The sequence below is a fragment of the Bos indicus genome, chromosome 19 (genome assembly GCF_029378745.1).
Source record: "Bos indicus isolate NIAB-ARS_2022 breed Sahiwal x Tharparkar chromosome 19, NIAB-ARS_B.indTharparkar_mat_pri_1.0, whole genome shotgun sequence".
In the NCBI taxonomy this organism is placed as follows: Eukaryota; Metazoa; Chordata; class Mammalia; order Artiodactyla; family Bovidae; genus Bos; species Bos indicus.
In genome coordinates, this window is record NC_091778.1 from 3,133,382 (window position 1) to 3,149,582 (window position 16,201).

Consider the following 16,201-nt stretch of genomic DNA (forward strand, 5'->3'; position numbering starts at 1 on the left):
GATGAGCTGAGCTCTTTCTTATACAGCAGCTTCTATTTTACACATGGTAATGTATATATCCCCTTCATGGATCACTGTGTTGTCATAGAAAAGGGGCTTGCATAATTTAATGAAGCTATTAGCCATGCCTTGTAGGAACACCAAAGATGGACGGGTCATAATGGAAAGTTCTGACAAAATGTCATCCACCTGAGGAGGGAATGGCAAACCAAGCCAGTATACTAGTGATGAGAACCCCATGAACTGTATAAAAATGTGAAAATATATGACACTGAAAAATGAACCCCCAGGTCAGAAGGTGTCCAATTGCTACTGGGGAAGAGCAGAGGACAACTACTAGTAGTTCCAGAAAGAATAAACTGTCTGGACAAAAGCAGCAATGACACTCTGTTCTGAATGTGTCCAGTGATGAAAATAAAATTTGACAATGTAAAGAGCAGTATTGCATAGGAGCATGGAATGTTAGGTCCATGAATCAAGGTAACTTGGATGTGGTCAAGCAGGAGATGGCAAGAGTAAAACTGACATCCTAGAAATCAGTGAACTAAAGTGAAAGAGAATGGGTAAATTTAATTCAGATGAAGATTATGTCTATTACTGTGGGCAAGAATCCCATAGAAGAAATGGAATAGCCCACATAATCAACAAGGTGTCTGAAATGCAGTATTTGGGTGCAAACTTAAACAATAAAATAATTTCAGTTTGTTTCCAAGGCAAGAATTCAACATCACAGTAAACCAAGTCTATGTCACAACCACCAATGCCAAAGAAGCTGAAGTTGTCCAGCTGTGTTAAGACCTAGGAGACTAGAACTAACACCAAAACAAAACAAAACAAAAAAAATTGTCCTATTCATCATAGGGGGTTGGGATGCAAAAGTAGGAAGTTAAGAAATACCTGGTGTAACAGCCAAGTTTGGCCTTGGAGTACAAAATGAAGCAGGGCAAAGGCTAACAGAATTCTGCCAAGATAATGCACTGTTCATAGCAAATGCACTTTTTCAACAACACAAGAGATGACTCTACACATGGACATCACCAAATGGTCAATACTGAAATCTGTATTCAATATACACAAAAACTGATCGTATATTTGTAGCCAAAGATGGGGAAGCTATATAGAGATGGATGAAACAAGACCTGGAGATAACTGTGGCTCAGATCATCAGCTCACCATAGCAAAATTCAGATTAAACTAAAGAAAGCAGGGACAACCATTAGGCAAGTGAGGTATGACTTAAATCAAATCCCTTAAGAATATACAGTAGTGGTGATGAATACCTTTAAGGGATCAGGTCAGTCTCTCAGTCGTGTCCGACTCTTTGCGACCCCATGAATCACAGCACGCCAGGCTTCCCTGTCCATCACCAACTCCTGGGGTTCACTCAGACTCACGTCCATCGACTCAGTGATGCCATCCAGCCATCTCATCCTCTGTCGTCCCCTTCTCCTCCTGCCCCCAATCCCTCCCAGCATCAGAGTATTTTCCAATGAGTCAACTCTTTGCGTGAGGTGGCCAAAGTACTGGAGTTTCAGCTTCAGCATCATTCCTTCCAAAGAAATCCCAGGGCTGATCTCCTGATCACCCCCCTGTACTGATATGACAGGAAATATTCCATTCCCAAGTTCCTCCTCTTGGCAGGAAATTTGGCCAATATTTAAGAGACAGTTTATGATGAATTTTTGTCCCACAGCACTAGAAGGATCATCCCAGATGAGGCTAAAGTCCCTGTTGGTATGACATTACAGGTGCTAATTTCCAATTTAGGACTTGTTCGTAAATTAAAAGATTCTCTGGATCCTAACTTACTAATCTATTATGATCCATAAAAGGTTTTCACTTGTTGTAACTTCCCATATCTAAAGTTGCACTAATCCAATCATTGATCACATACAGAATTATATACCTGATCAATTGCTACAAGTTACCTAGTCACCACTACTTTTCTTGGAGGCCTGGTTACACACTGGGTACTGTAAGAGAAAATAGTCTTATAAATTATGTAGCTATTAAACGTAGCATTGACTAAATTATACTGTAGCAGCAATACAAAGCACAAGCAATTTGGAAACAGGAAAAAAAAAAATACACTGATTAGTATAACTAGCCATAATTCAGTTGTAATAAAACATCAAACCCACATGAGAGCCAGCTGGAGAAGCCAAATTCTGGCAGGTTCAGGTAGAGAAAAAAAAGATAAATGTTTTATCTTTGTCTTTGTCTTTATCTTTGTCTACAAAGGCATATTTTACCACTTTGTTGTAGGTCACAGCATTAGAGAAAAGGATTACTGGAAAACAAAGATCCAAGCTAGTATATTTTCCAAAGTCATAAAGTTACAAATCATATTTATCATTTAATTCAGTTCCATATAATTGATATTTGTTGATCTGCATGACATAATCAGGTTTTCCATTAGAATTTGGAACACATTTCCATTTGTTACATACAACTTCCCTCAACTTCCACTTGTGCTTCATACAGCCCAGCATTTTTCGTGATTTACTCTGCATATAAGTTAAATAAGCAGGGTGACAATATGCTGCCTTGATGTACTCCTTTCCCAATTTGGAACGAGTCCATTGTTCCATGTCTGATTCTAACTGTTGCTTCTTGAAGTGCATATAGCTTTTCCAGGGGGCAGGTAAGTGGTCTGGTATTCCCATTAAAAAAAAAAAAAAAAATTCCCAGTTTGTTGTTATCTACACATCAAAAGGCTTTAGTGAAATAGAAGTAGATATATTTTCTGGAATTCTCTTGCTTTTTCTATGATCCAAAGTATGTTGGTAACTTGATATCTGGTTCCTCTGCCTTTTCTAAATCCAACTGTACATCTGGAAGTTCTCAGATCATATATTGGTGAAGCCTAGCTTGGAGGATTTTGAGCATTACTTTGATAGCATGTGAATGAGTGCAATTGTGTGGTAGTTTGATCACTCTTTGGCTTTGCCCTTCTTTGGGACTTGAATGACAACTGACCTTTTCTAGTCCTGTGGACACTTCTGAGTTTCCAAATTTGCTAGCATATTGAGTTCAACACTTTAAAAGCATCATCATTTAGGATTTGAAACAGCTCAGCTGGAATTCCATTACATCCACTAACTTTGTTAATAATGATGCTTCCTAAAGCCCGCTTGACTTCACATTCCAAGATGTCTGGCTCCAGGTGGGTGATCACATTATTGTAGTTTTCCGGGTCATCAGGAACTTTTTGGTATAGTTCTGTATATTCTTGCCAACTCTTCTTAGTAACTTCTATTTCTTGAAGCAGGTCTACTTTTCTTGAAGAGATGTACTTTTACTTTCTCTACTTAGTAATTGAGGTCTTAGTTAATCTTATTCTTTTTGGAAATTATGTGTTTATTCAATAAAATTTCATCACTTATATTATCACAACAGTAGAACTTTAATAAGCTGCCAACTATCTCAAAAGATTATTTTAAGTGGAAATTTCTTTTTTTTATTTTTTTTAAAATTTTATTTTATTTTTAAACTTTACAATATTGTATTGGTTTTGCCAAATATCGAAATGAATCCACCACAGGTATACATGTGTTCCCCATCCTGAACCCTCCTCCCTCCTCCCTCCCCATACCATCCCTCTGGGTTGTCCCAGTGCACCAGCCCTAGAGGAGAACAGGCAAAACACTCTCTGACATACATCAAGCAGGATCCTCTATGACCCACCTCCCAGAATATTGGAAATTAAAGCAAAAATAAACAAATGGGACCTAATTAAACTTAAAAGGTTCTGCACAACAAAGGAGATTTCTAAAATATAATTATTTTAGAAGGTTTACCTCAGAATTCTTATCTCTATTACATTTACTTTAAAGTTTCATCTTATCAAGTATTTTTTTTGTTTGCTTTGTTTTGTTTTGTTTTTGCTTGCAAAGGTTATAATAAAGTCTAAAAGGTCAATTTTCATGCCAGTCCCAAATAAAGGCAATGTTAAAATTATTCAAACTACTGCACAATTGCTCTCATTTCACATGCTAGCAAAGTAACACCCAAAATCATTCAAGCAATGTTTAAATAACACATGAACCAAGAACTTTCAAATGGATTTAGAAACTGGATTTAGAAAAGGCTCAAGAACAAGAAATCAAATTGTCATCATCTGTTGGATTGTATTAAAAACAAGAGATTTCCAAAAAATCTACTACTGATTCATGGACTACATTAAAGTCTTTGACTGTGTGGATCGCAAGAAAATGAGGAAAATTCTTAAGAAGACATGCGAATACTAGGCCACATTACCTATCTCTTGAGATACCTGTGCACAGGACAAGAAGCAATAGCTAGAAACAAACATGGAAAAATGGAGTGCTTCAAAATTTGGAGGAAGTCAAGCCTGCATATTGTCATCTTTCTTATTTAATGTATATCCAGAGTACATAATGGAAAATGCCAGGCTGAATCGATCACAAGCTGGAATCAAGATTGATGGGAGAAATATCAACAACCTTAAATAGGCAGATGATACCACTGTAATAGCAGAAGACAAAGAACAGCTAAAAAGCTTTTTGATAAGGGTGAAAGAGGAAAGTGAAAAAGCTGGCTTAAAACTCAATATTCAAAAAACTAAAATCTTGGCATCTGGTTCCATCACTTCCTGGAAAATAGAAGAAGAAAAAGTGGCAGCAGTGACAAATTTTATTTTCTAGGCTTCCAAAATCACTGCATATGGTGTCTGCAGCCACAAAATTAAGATTACTGCTTCTTGGAAGAAAAACTATGACAAACCTAGACAACTTACTACAAGCTGACATCACTTTGCTGACAAAGCTCTGTATAGTCAACGTTATGTTTTTTCCAGTAGTGATGTACAGATGTGAAATTTGGACCATAAAGCAGGCTGGGAACCAAAGAAGTGAGGCTTTCTAACCGTGGTGCTGGAGAAAATGCTTCAGAGTCCCTTGGATAGCAAGGAGATCAAACCAGTCAATCCTAGAATAAATCGATGCCTACTATTCATTGGAAGTACTGCTGCTGAAGCTGAAGTTCCAATATTTGGCCAACTGATAAAAAGAGCTGACTCACTGGAAAAGACCCTGGTGTTGGGAAAGATTGAGGGCAAGAGAAGCATGCAACAGAGGATGAGATGATTAAAGAGCATCCCTAGTTCAATGTGCATGAGTTTGTTCAAACTCCTGGAGATAGTGAAGGGCATGGAAGCCTGGCATTCTGCAATTTCTGGGATTTCAAAGTGTTGGACATGACTTAACCACTAAATGACAACAATTTATTAAACCTAGGTACAATAAAATATTTTACTTAATTTGGATGACTTTAAAGATGTTAATATTAATTAAATCAACAAACTACATTAATACCAGGTATCAACTTAATAGAGAACATTTCTCAGTTCATATGAAACTGAAGTTATTCTGAGTTTCATTTCTTTAAATGTCAGTGCTTAAAAAAATAAATAGAGCTCTTTATAAATTAAGTTTTGATTATACTTTCTATAGGTAGAGATAACTTAAATGTATAAAGTGCATATAGACATAAATAGGCAAAATTAGAGACCTGTCTCATGGCTTCATTGATAAGCAACTTAGTTATGCATCAGGTATTACAATATAAACTTCAGTTTAGTTCAATTCAGTCGCTCAGTCATGTCTGACTCTTTGTGACTGCAGCAGGCCAGGCCTCCCTGTCCATCACCAACTCCTGGGGGTTACTGAAACTCATGTCCATTGAGTAAGTGATGCCATCCAACCATCTCATCCTCTGTCATCCTCTTCTCCTCCTGCCTTCAATATTTCCCAGCATCAGGATCTATTTCCAATGAGTCAGTTCTTAGTATCAGGTGGCCAAAGTATTGGAGTTTCAGCTTTGGCATTAGTCCTTCCAATGAATATTCAGGACTGATTTCCTTTAGGATGGACTGGTTGGATCTCCTTGTAGTCCAAGGGACTCTCAAGAGTCTTATCCAACACCACAGTTCAAAAGCATTAATACTTCAGTGCTCAGCTTTCTTTATAGTCCAACTCTCATATCCATTCATGACTACTGGAAAAACCATAGCTTTGACTAGCTGGATCTTTGTTGGCAAAGTAATGTCTCTGTTTTTTAATATGCTGTCTAGGTTGGTCATAACTTTTCTTCCAAGGAGCAAGCATCTTTTAATTTCATGGCTGCAGGCACCATCTGCAGTGATTTTGGAGCACCCCCCCCCCAAAATAGTCTGTCACTGTTTCCCCATCTATTTGCCATGGAGTGATGGGACCAGATGCCATGATCTTATTTTTCTGAACGTTGAGTTTTAAGCCAACTTTTTCACTCTTCTCTTTCACTTTGATCAAGAGGCTTTTTAGTTCTTCTTCGCTTTCTGCCGTAAGTGTGGTGTCATCTGCATATCTAGGTTATTGATATTTCTCCTGGCAATCTTGATTCAAGCTTTTGCTTCATCCAGTCCAGTATTTCTCATGATGTACTCTGCATAGAAGTTAAATAATCCCAGTGACAATATACAGCCTTAATGAACTCCTTTACTGATTTGGAATCAGTCTGTTGTTCCATGTCCAGTTCTAACTGTTGCTCCTTGACCTGCATACAGATTTCTTAGGAGGCAGGTCAGGTGGTCTGGTGGACTACATTAAAGCTGTTTTCTCAGATTACTAAAGCTTATTACTTGTACAGTTTGATTAAGTGAACATTCTCAGAGGTTTGCATTTTTTTTCAGTTATAAAATATATATTTGCAAACAAACCTAACATATAAATACATTTTTAAATAACATAATAATGTAGAAACTTAGCAGACAGTTCATGTAGGTGTCATAACAAGTAATATCAAGTTCCACAGAGGCTGGCAGCAATGTCTCCACTTTCATACAAGTATCCACATGCCCTAAGTATGTCACTGAGATGGTTACATAAGAGGTTTCTAACTTTCTCGCCTTTGACTGTGTGGATCACAATAAACTGTGGAAAATTCTGAAAGAGATGGGAATACTGAAAGGTTGTTGAATCACGCAAATACACTGGGATTCTTGGCCCCCGGAGGAGAAGAATTCAATCTGGGGCCAGAGATGAGGCTTGATCGCTCAGAGCTTTTGTGTAATAAAGTTTTATTAAAGTATAAAGGAGATAGAGAAAGCTTCTGACATAGGCATCAGAAGGGGGCAGAAAGAGTACCCTCTTGCTAGTGTTAACAATGAGGTTATACAATCCAAAGAATGTCTGGAGATTGTAAAGACCGAATGAAACCTACTCCCATAGTTTACATTTTAAGATAACACTGTCCTCAGGCAAGATACATCCTTGTAAAGACCAGGTCTACTCCCATAATTAACATTTTAAGATAACAGAAGGTTGAATCCAAAGACTGTCCTTAGGCAAGATACATTATTGTTATATAATCCTAAGGAATGTGGAGAAAGAAAAAAAGTTTGTCCTTTCTTCCTCCTTGAGAATTCCAGATCCCTCTCTCCTTGAGGACCCCTAGACTCCCTACCAATCTGCCCAGGAGAGGTTTGCATTTTAAAACTGCCACATTGACATGTTTTCCCTTGTTTTCAGGTCTTACCTGATTGAGCTATTATGATCCACCTCAGATTTGCTTTTAGTTTCCCCAAAAAACATATCTGTCACCTAAAAGATACCAAAAGGTTTTATCAGTTTCATGGTTTTAACTAAACTGATATTTGCTTTATGCATTTCACATTCTAGAATTTCAGAGTTTATTGCATCATGTCATCGAAGGTTTGTATAAATTATTCATCAAGGACCTTCTTTTTCAGTTTACAAATTAAGCCCAAAGAAAAATTATTATTATTATTTTTTATTAGCCCTTGAATGTTCAGTTCAGTTCCGTAGCTCAGTCGTGTCCGACTCTTTGCGACCCCATGAATCGCAGCACACCAGGCCTCCCTGTCCATCACCAACTCCCAGAGTTCACTCAGACTCACGTCCATCTAGTCAGCGATGCCATCCAGCCATCTCATCCTCTGTCGTCCCCTTCTCCTCCTGCCCCCAATTCCTCCCAGCACCAGAGTCTTTTCCAATGAATCAACTCTTTGCATGAGGTGGCCAAAGTACTGGAGTTTCAGCTTTAGCATCAGTCCTTCCAATGAACACCCAGGACTGATCTCATTTAGAATGGACTGGTTGGATCTCCTTGCAGTTCAAGGGACTCTCAAGACTCTTCTCCAACACCACAGTTCAAAAGCATCAATTCTTCGGCGCTCAGCTTTCTTCACAGTGCAACTTTCACATCCATACATGCCCACTGGAAAAACCATAGCCTTGACTAGACGGACCTTTCTTGGCCAGGTAATATCTCTGCTTTTTAATATGCCACCCAAGTTGGTCATAACTTTCCTTCCAAGAAGTAAGCATCTTTTAATTTCATGGCTGCAATCACCACCTGCAGTGATTTTGGAGCCCCCCAAAAATAAAGTCTGACACTGTTTCCTCTGTTTCCCCATCTATTTCCCATGAAGTGATGAGACCGGATGCTGTGATCTTAGTTTTCTGAACGTTGAGCTTTAAGCCAACTTTTTCACTGTCCTCTTTCACTTTCATCAAGAGGCTTTTTAGTTCCTCTTCACTTTGTTAGTTCTGTCAAATAAGAAAAAATATGCAATGTGAGCATTGTGCATTAAGTTTAATTTGGGGCAATATGAGGACTGTAACCCTGGAGAGAGCAACTCAAATAGGTCTCAGAAACTGCTCCAAAAACATGGGGGTGGAGGGTGGAGGGGAAGGACAGTATATATGTGATTTTGGTGAAGGGGGATTACATGCAATCAAGCACATATTTTATTTTAGAAAGTTTCTTCTGGTCTCATGAAATTTCTGCTAGTCATGAGAAACAATCATCACCATGAAGGATTTTAGTATTTTACTAGATATGAAGAGATACAAGAATTGGGCTCATAAAATCATCTCCTGAGAACATCTAACTATCTGAAAACCTGTTCTGCCAGTTCTCCAGGAGCACAGTATGCCTAATTTCTGCTCTCATTTCTGCAGCACCCCTCTGGAGGGGTATTGGAAGTCAACAGCTGCAGCAGCACATGATTAAATCCTTGTAGAGTTAGATTGCAAGCATAGACTCATGGCAAGTGCCAATTTGTGATTGACATGGTGGCCTGCTCAAAATTCTGCGATATTTTTGAAAGCATTTCATGCTCACTTCATCCCACATAGCTAGGAAGGCTCATTTCCAGGTCTTGCAAAGATTTCACAACTGACCACTCAATGTGCTGTTACTGGAATAGGTCTTACCGACAGTAATCAAAAGGCTTTGAACTAACTTGTTTTACTTAAACTGTTATAGTTAAAGAAAAATTCCATTTTGTTGCATATTCCCATATCTAGAGTTATATTATTGTAATCATTGATCACATACAGTACTGTATATTTAATCATCTCTTTCAAGTTGCCTAGTCATTATTATCTTCACTGGAGTTTCAGTCACACATTTGGTAAAACAAGAAGCAATAATCCAATAGAACAGGCAAAATACAAATTAACATAGCTAGCAATATTATTAAAGTCATAAGAAATAATTAAGTCAAGAATTTCCATTTGGTGCTGCCCACTACATTCTCAGGTCTTCTGATTTACTCTTATTCTGTACCAATCTTTGTTTTTCAGGAAATTATGTATTGGTACTGTCCATAAGACTCTAAGTCCAATTTTTTAGTGTTTCCAGGCTGGCTATCCTTAATATAATTTATCTGTTCCCAAGATAAAGGGGGGACTAAAATCTTAAATAACCATAGCCTGATGTTAATCACATAAATCCATCTCATTATTCTGGGGGGGTTTTATTCCTTGGCTGAATTTTTGCTTGTTGCTCTGATTGAGCTTAAGTAATTTAGTTGAAAATTCACATTATGGCCATGGTCAGAAGAGGTATTATTAATTGGCCAGGTAAGAGAATCCCGTTTAGTAATATTAAGAGTAGCCTTTAAAATAGTGAACTTTCTTCTAAGGTTTTTTTTTTTTTTTTTTTTTTAATGCCATTCAATTAGAGCCTGGAAGTGCAGAAACCCATGGTAATCTAGAAGTACTAGACACAGGCAATTGGCCACAACCCAACAATTGGATTGATTTTTTAAAAACTAGCTTAGGATCATGTCTATGATAGAAAATCACTGGATTTATATGCAAAGGTCTAAGAAGTCAGTGCTGCTGCATCACTTCAGTCATGTCCAACTCTGTGTGACCCCATAAACGGCAGCCCACCAGGCTCCCTCATCCCTGGGATTCTCCAGGAAAGAACACTGGAGTGGGTTGCCATTTCCGTCTCCAATGCATGAAAGTGAAAAGTGAAAGGGAAGTAGCTCAGTCGTGTCCGACTCTTCACGACCCCATGGACTGCAGCCTACCAGGTTCCTCCATCCATGGGATTTTCCAGGCAAGAGTACTGGAGTGGGGTGTCATAGCCTTCTCCAAAGAAGTCAATAAAGCATTATAAATGATCATACAAATCAGGTCCAGCATCTTTGGTAAGCTGTCTACTTTTGATGTCATCTTCTTTTCTCAAACTAGTTTAGATGTAGTTTCCTCTGTGTGAACGATTTTAAGGTGAGTTTGAGGTCTGCCATTCTCTCTCTAGACAAGTCCATTGTAGGGCCTTTAGAAGTGGGAAGTAATCTAAGAGTCAATTTCCTTTCAGTTTAACTTAAAAAAGAAGCTTGCAACTTCTGCAGGGAACAGATAGAGAAAAAAAGATAAGTGCTTCAGTTCTGCTTGCAGAAATGTAATTCACCAAATTACTGCTTTCCTGGTGCCTCATATGGTAAAGAATCCACCTGCAGTGCAGGAGACCTGGGTTCAATTCCTGGGCTGGGAATATCCCCTGGAGGAGGGCATGGCAACTCATTCCAGTATTCTTGCCTGGGAAATTCCATGGACAGAGAAGTTGGGTTGGCTACAACTCACGAGATCACAAAGAGTCATTATGACTGAGTGACTAACACAAATGTAATTAATTTGAGGGTAGGCCCACCCTTATGGCCAAAAGTAAAGAGGAACTAAAAAGCCTCTTGATGAAAGTGAAAGAGGAGAGTGAAAAAGTTGTCTTAAAGCTCAACATTCAGAAAACAAAGATCATGGAATCCGGTCCAATCACTTCATGGGAAATTGATGGGGAAACAGTAGAAACAGTGTCAGACTTTATTTTTGGGGGCTCCAAAATCACTGCAGATGGTGACTGCAGCCATGAAATTAAAAGACCCTTACTCCTTGGAAGGAAAGTTATGACCAACCTAGATAGCATATTCAAAAGCAGAGACATTACTTTGCCAACAAAGTCTAGTCAAGGCTATAGTTTTTCCGGTGAGTATGTATGGGTGTGAGAGTTGGACTGTGAAGAAGGCTGAGCACCGAAGAATTGATGCTTTTGAACTGTGGTGTTGGAGAAGAGTCTTGAGAGTCCCTTGGACTGCAAGGAGATCCAACCAGTTCATTCTGAAGGAGATCAGCCCTGGGATTTCTTTGGAAGGACTGATGCTAAAGCTGAAACTCCAATACTTTGGCCACCTCATGTGAAGAGTTGACTCATTGGAAAAGACTCTGATGCTGGGAGGGATTGGGGGCAGGAGGAGAAGGGGACGACAGAGGATGAGATGGCTGGATGGCATCACTGAGTCGATGGACGTGAGTCTGAGTGAACTCCGGGAGTTGGTGATGGACAGGGAGGCCTGGCCTGCTGTGATTCATGGGGTCGCAAAGAAGTGGACATGACTGAGCAACTGACCTGAACTGAACTGAGATAGCATATTCAAAAGCAGAAACATTACTTTGCCAACAAATGTCCGTCTATTAAAGCCTATGGTTATTCCAGTGGTCATGTATGGATGTGAGAGTTGGAATGTGAAGAAAGTTGAACACCAAAGAATTGATGCTTTTGAACTGTGGTGTTGGAGAAGACTCTTGAGAGTCCCTTGGACTGCAAAGAGATTTAACCAGTCCATTCTTAAGGAGACCAGTCCTGGGTTTTCTTTTAAGGAATTATACTAAAGCTGAAAGTCCAGTACTTTGGCCACCTCACTCCAAGAGTTGACCCATTGGAAAAAAACTCTGATGCTGGGAGGGATTGGGGGCAAGAGGAGAAGGGGAAGACAGAGGATGAGATGGCTGGATCGCATCACTGACTCGATGCACATGAATTTGAGTGAACTCTGGGAGTTGGTGATGGACAGGGAGGCCTAGTGTACTGCAATTCATGAGGTCTCAAAGAGTCGGACACGACTGAACTGAACTGAATGAAGCAGAAGTAGATGTTTTCCTGGAATTCCCTTGCCTTTTTTATCACCCAACAGATTTAGCAATTTGATCTCTGATTCTTCTACCTTTTCTAAATCCAGCCTGTATATCTGGAAGTACTCAGTTCATATACTGGTGAAGCCTATCTTGAAGGATTTTGAGCACTACCTTCCTAGCATGTGAAATGAATGAAATTGTGCTGTAGTTTGAATATTGTTTCGCATTGCTCTTATTTGGGGTTGGAATGAAAACTAACCATGTCCAATCCTGTGGTCACTGCTGAGTTTTCCATATTTTCTGTCATATTGATTGCAGAACTTTAACAACATGCTAATTATTAGTTATTTTATTTAAAAAGAAAACAAAATTCATCTTCAAACTACGAGCATTCAAACTTTAATGTGCTAGTTTTAATTAAGCTTAATTAAGCTTATTGTAACATAAACAGAAACATTTTTTTCTCCTTCAATAGCCAATTCCGTCTCTTAGTAGGCATTGCAATAACTCAGGGAAGTGCTTTCCTGATGAGAAAATTCAAGTCTGGAACCATAAAATACTGACTATCCCTTCTTTCCCACATACTTTCTTTGCTTATGTTCTTAAGCAAACCAACCCCAAAGAGTATGTCTGCAGAAGTATCCACAACCATTAACGATGGTGATTTTTTTTTTTTTTTTTAATAGTTGGAGGCTTTGTATTAGGGGAATTTGAGCAGAGGATCCCCAGGTGGCGATAGTGCTAAAGAACCCATCTGCTAATGCAGGAGACATAAGTGATGTGTGTTCCATCCCTAGGTCAGGAAGATCCCCTGGAGAAGGTCATGGCAATTCACTCCAGTATTCTTGTCTGGGGAATCCCATGGCAGAAGATCCTGTTGGGTTACAGTCTGTAGAGTCACAAAAGTCAGACAGAACTGAAGTGGCTTAGCATGCACACACAGGCAGAGTATTAGGGAAGGTTGAGTTTAACTGAAGCTTGAGAAAAAGTTAGACTCTGGAATGGATGCAACTATATAGCAGCTAAAGCTTTTAATTGCATAAAATCAGGGAAAACTTCCTCCCTTTCTTGCCTATATAATAGTATACTGTGCTTAGTCACTCAGTCATGTCCAACTCTTTGTGACCCCATGGACTGTAGTCCACCAGACTGTAGTCCACTCCTCTGTCCATGAGGATTCTCCAGACAAGAATACTTGAGTGGATTGCTATGCCTTCCTCCTGGGGATTTCCACAACCCTGGGATTGAACCCAGGTCTCCCACATTGCAGGTGGATTCTTTACCATCTGAGCCACCGGGGAAACCCAAGAATACTGGAGTGGATAGACTATCTCTTCTCCAGGGGCACTTCCCAACCCAGGAATTGAACTGGGGTCTCCTGCAATGCAGGTATATTCTTTACCAGCTGAGCTATCCAAGAAGCCCTAAATAATAGTACATCTCTCAACTTTTTCATTGAGGCCTTTAATGCTGCTGTTATCTGCTTCATTATCTATAAAATGTCTATTAAATATCTGTAACCTCCTAGAAAATGTTAGATGATTTACACATTTTGTCTCATTAAATTCTGAAAACAATTTGAAGACAGGGATTATTATCCCTATGGAGCAGAAGCTGCAAAAATAAGGGATAGAAAACTTAAATTACTTGTTCCAAATTACAGCCTAAATAAATCTTGCAGTTAGGTCCTTTAGCTGTCCTTCTTAAAATTTTTTTTAATTTTTTTGTTTTTTTAATGTGGACCATTTTTCAAGTCTTTATTGAATTTTGGTAAAATATTGCTTCTGTTTTGTGTTTTGTTTTGTTTTGACCATGAGACATGTGGGATTTTAGGTCCCTGATCAGGGACTGACTTCACACTCCCTGCATTGAAAGGTAAAATCTTAACCATTGGGCAACCTGGGAAGTTCCTCAGTTGTGTTCTTTAGGTCCAAAATTTATTTTCCATTTATTTTTGTTTTAAAAAAATTAAAATTTTCAATCATTTCTTTATATGACTTAGAGATTATTGTGTGCAAGTGCAGGTGTTTTAATGAGCCTTGTTTCACATTAGCATTTACAACAGTAATAACTACGGAGAATGAGGTCTTCAGAGTAAGTTTATAATAGGCAATGATTATGTACAGAGAGGGTTTTTTTTTTTTTTTTTCCTAATAAATACAATTGGTCTTCAAACTGCAAGCATTTTAATTTTTAATGTGCTAATTTTAATTAAGTTCAGTTAATGCTACTGATCTTGGTAAACTTAAATCACTTCAAATGACACCCCCAGAAGCCCTGAAACATCTTTCTTACTTCTCAAAACTGCCTTCTGGTTGAATCTCAACTCAACAGAAATTGCTTACTCTTTGCTCTTTCCAATTCCATGAAATCCAATTTGTAAAGGGATCTTTGTACAATAGTTTATCAAAGAGAGAGAGATGAGCTCTGAGGTTATTCATTATCTTAAATGACACAACCGAGTTCTGAATTCTGCTTCCTCTAATTAATGACCAGGCTATTTGGGGGCTCCAAAATCACTGCAGATAGTGATTGCAGCCATGAAATTAAAAGATGCTTACTCCTTGGAAGGAAAGTTATGACCAACCTAGATATCATATTAAGAAGCAGAGACATTACTTTGCCAGTAAGGTCCATCCAGTCAAGGCTATGGTTTTTCCAGTGGTCATGTATGGATGTGAGAGTTGGACTGTGAAGAAAGCTGAGCGCCAAAGAACTGATGCTTTTGAACTGTGGTGTTGGAGTAGACTATTGAAAGTCCCTTGGACTGCAAGGAGATGCAACCAGTCCATTCTGAAGGAAATCAGCCCTGGGATTTCTTTGGAAGGAATGATGCTAAAGCTGAAACTCCAGTACTTTGGCCACCTCATGTGAAGAGTTGACTCATTGGAAAAGACTCTGATGCTGGGAGGGACTGGGGACAGGAGGAGAAGGGGACGACAGAGGATGAGATGGCTGGATGGTATCACTGACTCGAGGGACGTGAGTCTGAGTGAACTCTGGGAGTTGGTGACAGACAGGGAGGCCTGGCGTGCTGTGATTCATGTGGTCGCAAAGAAGTTGACACGACTGAGCGACTGACCTGAACTGAACTGAACTGATAACCTCCTTGAATGTTTTCTCTGACTCACTTTTTCAAATTGCTGCTTATATCACAATTGGTTCTTCAGGAATAAGTCCCCCCAATCACTCCTACCTGTGAAAAGTAGCATTGAGGGAAGACCTGGAAGTCTAGTATATAATCCTTCAGGCTTTCCATGTTTTGTTTCTCGATTACTGGAAAATACAAAGCAGATGCCAGCATATAGCTTTCAAACTCTAAGCGAAAGTGGATATTTTAGACTTAAAGTAGTAGAACCTCTCTGGAAGTGGAAATTTAGAACTTCCAGATTGAAAAGGCTGGAGAACTCTGAAGCTTTAACTCTTAAATTCACTCCTTGGGATAATTCTTGAAACTGACTCAGGCCTTGTGACTAAATCTCTTATTATTTCCAGGCTTCATGTGACTTCTTTGCTCTTAGTGACTGTACTCTGACCTGTTCTTCAGGGTTCCATAACTTCTCCTTTCCTGACTGTTTTAGTCAGCTTGAGCTGCTACAACAAATTATGACAGGTTGGGCAGTTTAAGCAACAAAATTTCATTTTCCATCATTTCAGAAGCCAAGAAATGCAAAATGAAGGTGATAGTTGATTTTTTCCCGTTGAAATTTCTCTTTCTGACTTGCAGAGGTATGTATGTTTTCTTGCTTTATCCTCATATGGCAGAGAGAGAAAGAGAGAGAGAGAGAGAGAGAGAGAGAGAGAGATTTTTCTCTTGTGTCTATTTTTATAAGGGCACTAATCCCATCATGAGTGCTCCACACTCATGACCTAATTACCTCCCAAAATTCTCCATCTTCAAATACCATTGCATTTGTGCTTAGGGCTTCATCATATGAATTTTGGGACAACACAAACATTTACCCCATAGCCTT